Source organism: Oncorhynchus masou, chromosome 1, assembly GCF_036934945.1.
Source record: "Oncorhynchus masou masou isolate Uvic2021 chromosome 1, UVic_Omas_1.1, whole genome shotgun sequence".
NCBI lineage: Eukaryota > Metazoa > Chordata > Actinopteri > Salmoniformes > Salmonidae > Oncorhynchus > Oncorhynchus masou.
In genome coordinates this window covers 21,967,234-21,973,233 of record NC_088212.1, presented here as the reverse complement: position 1 = coordinate 21,973,233, position 6,000 = coordinate 21,967,234, and positions in this window count along the sequence as shown.

Below are 6,000 nucleotides of genomic sequence, written 5' to 3'. Positions count from 1 at the left end.
ACATCCTGGCTCAACCCTAACAATAACCATAACCCTAGCTCCATGTCCACATCCTGGCTCAACCCTAACAATAAACATAACACTAACCCTAGCTCCATGTCCACATCCTGGCTCAACCCTAACAATAACCATAACCCTTACCCTAGCTCCATGTCCACATCCTGGCTCAACACTAACAATAACCATAACCCTTACCCTAGCTCCATGTCCACATCCTGGCTCAACCCTAACAATAACCATAACCCTAACACTAACCCTAGCCCCATGTCCACATCCTGGCTCAACCCAAACAATAACCATAACCCTTACCCTAGCTCCATGTCCACATCCTGGCTCAACCCTAACAATAACCATATTCCTAACACTAACCCTAGCCCCATGTCCACATCCTGGCTCAACCCTAACAATAACCATAACCCTAGCTCCAAGTCCACATCCTGGCTCAACCCTAACAATAACCATAACCCTAACACTAACCCTAGCTCCATGTCCACATCCTGGCTCAACCGTAACAATAACCATAACCCTAACCCTAGCTCCATGTCCACATCCTGGCTCAACCCTGACAATAACCATAACCCTAACACTAACCCTAGCTCCATGTTCACATCCTGGCTCAACCCTAACAATAACCATAACCCTAACCCTAGCTCCATGTCCACATCCTGGCTCAACCCTAACAATATCCCTAACACTAACCCTAGCTCCATGTCCATATCCTGGCTCAACCCTAACAATAACCCTAACACTAACCCTAGCTCCATGTCCACATCCTGGCTCAACCCTAACAATAACCATAACCCTAACCCTAGCTCCATGTCCACATCCTGGCTCAACCCTAACAATAACCATAACCCTAGCTCCATGTCCACATCCTGGCTCAAACCTAACAATAACCATAACCCTTACCCTAGCTCCAAGTCCACATCCTGGCTCAACCCTAAAAATAACCATAACCCTAACACTAACCCTAGCTCCATGTCCACATCCTGGCTCAACCCTAACAATAACCATAACCCTAACACTAACCCTAGCTCCATGTCCACATCCTGGCTCAAACCTAACAATAACCATAACCCTAACCCTAGCCCCATGTCCACATCCTGGCTCAACCCTAACAATAACCATAACCCTAACCCTAGCTCCATGTCCACATCCTGGCTCAACCCTAACAATAACCATAACCCTAGCTCCAAGTCCACATCCTGGCTCAACCCTAAAAATAACCATAACCCTAACACTAACCCTAGCTCCATGTCCACATCCTGGCTCAACCCTAACAATAACCATAACCCTAACACTAACCCTAGCTCCATGTCCACATCCTGGCTCAACCCTAACAATAACCATAACCCTAACCCTAGCCCCATGTCCACATCCTGGCTCAACCCTAACAATAACCATAACCCTGGCTCCCTAGCCATAACCCTAACATCCTAGCTCCATGTCCACATCCTGGCTCAACCCTAACAATAACCCTAACACTAACCCTAGCTCCATGTCCACATCCTGGCTCAACCCTAACAATAACCATAACCCTAGCTCCATGTCCACATCCTGGCTCAACCCTAACAATAACCATAACCCTAACACTAACCCTAGCTCCATGTCCACATCCTGGCTCAACCCTAACAATAACCCTAGCTCCATGTCCACATCCTGGCTCAACCCTAACAATAACCATAACCCTAACACTAACCCTAGCTCCATGTCCACATCCTGGCTCAACCCTAACAATAACCCTAACACTAACCCTAGCTCCATGTCCACATCCTGGCTCAACCCTAACAATAACCATAACCCTAACCCTAGCTCCATGTCCACATCCTGTCTCAACCCTAACAATAACCATAACACTAACCCTAGCTCCATGTCCACATCCTGGCTCAACCCTAACAATAACCATAACCCTAACACTAACCCTAGCTCCATGTCCACATCCTGGCTAAACCCTAACAATAACCATAACCCTAACACTAACCCTAGCTCCATGTCCACATCCTGGCTCAACCCTAACAATAACCCTAACACTAACCCTAGCTCCATGTCCACATCCTGGCTCAACCCTAACAATAACCATAACCCTTACCCTAGCTCCATGTCCACATCCTGTCTCAACCCTAACAATAACCCTAACACTAACCCTAGCTCCATGTCCACATCCTGGCTAAACCCTAACAATAGCCATAACCCTAACACTAACCCTAGCTCCATGTCCACATCCTGGCTCAACCCTAACAATAACCCTAGCTCCATGTCCACATCCTGGCTCAACCCTAACAATAACCCTAACCCTAACCCTAGCTCCATAATCCTGGCTCAACCCTAACACTAACCCTAGCTCCATGTCCACATCCTTGCTCAACCCTAACAATAACCATAACACTAACCCTAGCTCCATGTCCACATCCTGGCTCAACCCTAACAATAACCCTAACACTAACCCTAGCTCCATGTCCACATCCTGGCTCAACCCTAACAATAACCCTAACACTAACCCTAGCTCCATGTCCACATCCTGGCTCAACCCTAACAATAACCCTAGCTCCATGTCCACATCCTGGCTCAACCCTAACAATAACCCTAACACTAACCCTAGCTCCATGTCCACATCCTGGCTCAACCCTAACAATAACCCTAACACTAACCCTAGCTCCATGTCCACATCCTGGCTCAACCCTAACAATAACCATAACCCTAACACTAACCCTAGCTCCATGTCCACATCCTGGCTCAACCCTAACAATAATCATAACCCTAACACTAACCCTAGCTCCATGTCCACATCCTGGCTCAACCCTAACAATCCTGGCTCAACCATAACCCTAACCCTAGCCCCATGTCCACATCCTGGCTCAACCCTAACAATAACCATAACCCTAACCCTAGCTCCATGTCCACATCCTGGCTCAACCCTAACAATAACCCTAACACTAACCCTAGCTCCATGTCCACATCCTGGCTCAACCCTAACAATAACCCTAACAAACCCTAACCCTAACACTAACCCCCTAGCTCCATGTCCACATCCTGGCTCAACCCTAACACTAACCCTAACACTAACCCTAGCTCCATGTCCACATCCTGGCTCAACCCTAACAATAACCCTAACACTAACCCTAGCTCCATGTCCACATCCTGGCTCAACCCTAACAATAACCCTAGCTCCATGTCCACATCCTGGCTCAACCCTAACAATAACCATAACCCTTACCCTAGCTCCATGTCCACATCCTGGCTCAACCCTAACAATAACCATAACCTAACCCTAGCTCCATGTCCACATCCTGGCTCAACCCTAACAATAACCATAACCCTAACCCTAGCTCCATGTCCACATCCTGGCTCAACCCTAACAATAACCATAACCCTAGCTCCATGTCCACATCCTGGCTCAACCCTAACAATAACCATAACCCTAACCCTAGCTCCATGTCCACATCCTGGCTCAACCATAACAATAACCATAACCCTAACCCTAGCTCCATGTCCACATCCTGGCTCAACCCTAACAATAACCCTAACCCTAGCTCCATGTCCACATCCTGGCTCAACCCTAACAATAACCATAACCCTAACCCTAGCTCCATGTCCACATCCTGGCTCAACCCTAACAATAACCATAACCCTAGCTCCATGTCCACATCCTGGCTCAACCCTAACAATAACCATAACCCTAACACTAACTCTAGCTCCATGTCCACATCCTGGCTCAACCCTAACAATAACCATAACCCTAACACTAACCCTAGCTCCATGTCCACACTTTGGCTCAACCCTAACAATAACCATAAACCTAACCCTAGCTCCATGTCCACACTTTGGCTCAAACTGGCTCAAACCATCATGCTGCCCAAAGTTAAATAAGGTTGGAGTATTGGAGAGGACAGTGTTTCACTATCACGTGCGTGATCTTTTAAATCAACAAAAATATGTCTACAAACAATCGTAACAGCAACAGAAAAATTGCTTCAACAGCTTTCTCCAAATACTGGTGGTCTCAACTAACAAAATAATGGATGATCTGACTAGAGAGTTCCAATACCTGAACAAAAGTTTTCAGTTGGAGAGGTGGATGTCCTGAAAAAGACTTGCAGTAAGATGACAACAAACTCCAAGTCCACACGTGATGATGTCAGCACTGTCTGTGAATCAGTAGTGGTCGTAAACCAGATGGAATATCATATTGCTGCAGAATGCTGGGTTAGCCATGCTGGTTAAGTGTGCCTTGAATTCTAAATAAATCACCAAATGTGTTTGATGGATCGTGGGAAAAGAGCAGGAATAGGCTTTTGTAGGCTACAGTCCAAGCTATGTCTTCCAATGGTGCGACTGCTGTCGGCATCCAAAGTTTATCCAACTTGAATAAACGCTTGGAGGTAAGGATGACAGCAGTGGTGTGGTCTACGGTGATACGGACATCACTTATTATTGATATCTACATAGAGCATTTATGTGAATCACACTGCTGCTCTATCAATTAGCTATTTGCGCCTTGTGGATTGTGGTTGTTGTAGACGGCTGTTCACAAATCTAAATGTGTATTTGAACCCAATAATGGTTGAATTCAAGAAGTTTAAGCTGCCTATCAATAATTGTTTTTGAAACCAGTGGACAGCCAGTGAAAAGTGCGCTCTTGCAACAGCTGCACAGTGTGGATCCCAGCCTATGGAATAATAGTGGGTATTTTATTGCTCAATCTAATTCTTGCTGATAGTTTTCTTTTATCCATAGGCCTAATATTCAAACTCGCACACTTTTGATAGACTTAAAGGGGCAATCTGTAGTTGCTAAATTAATTTTTGGACTTATAAATTATATATATCCATTGATTCTTGAATAATATAACTTATAAATTCCTTGTGAGCTTAGTTCAACTGTCACACTCCATGAGAACCCCAAAAAAGCTTGTTTTCTCCAGTGTTTGTAAACATTGTAAATGTAGGCAAACACTGTATAGCCTCATAACATTGTTAAAACAATAATTTTGATATCATGGATGGTCAGTCCTTGCATCCATAGCTCTGTCTAATAATCTGAGAGTGGTTACATTTCTCCAGGCCCATCCCTCAGCTTTTTACCAAAACAATTTTGTTATTTTTTCATTTGTCCTTTAAACAGCTGCATATTATCAAGATATCAAAGTGTCACCAACAAAAATGTAAAGAATAGGCCTATAGCAAATGCAGCTAATGCCATTCACTTTTCACATGTAAATATAACTTTTCACTAGTGCTCAAAGCATGCCATTCCATGAGCGCAGCATTTATTTTTCTACACGAATCAATGAGCCTAATCAATCCTCCATGACAACAAAAATCATAAACAATAGGGCTGGCTATTAAATCCATATTAAGTTTCCATTAAGTCTTTGTCACTCTGTATTTAGAAACCAAGTGAGATCCCTCAAACAAACACACAAACCTCATACCTAGCAATCACTTCGATACAGACAGCTGTAATCAACGATGAAGTCATGGTAGGACCCCAAACAACACACGTTGCCCTTTAACAGGTACAGTATGCCATCCTTCTATATAAAGAACAGTCTACTCTAGCCGCATCAAGTCATTAGCCTGCCTAATCCAGTCTAGGCTTGTTGCCTTGATTAAGCCACAATGCCAAACAAGCCACACCAGAGAACAAGAGAGCAACAAGAGAGCTGCCATATGGAATAGCAGCACATGATGTCAGTAGTGAAGTATAAGAATTAAGTGGAAAATATTATTGTCCACCTCACTAGTATGTAGGATCTCAAACCTTGACTTGATGTGTGTGGATTGAAGAGAAATGCAAAGGTGCAAATGCTCCAAGAATACATACTGAGACCAACCATTCATGGCCAAAATACTTGGGAACTTGTTGATAGAGTAGCGCCGGTGACCAGGTAAGTTGTTTTTCTTTGAAAAAAGCATTTCAATTTTCATATGGCTATGTTAAATGGGCAATCTGCAATACTACATACTCATTGATTCTTCAAGAATATAACTTATAAATGCT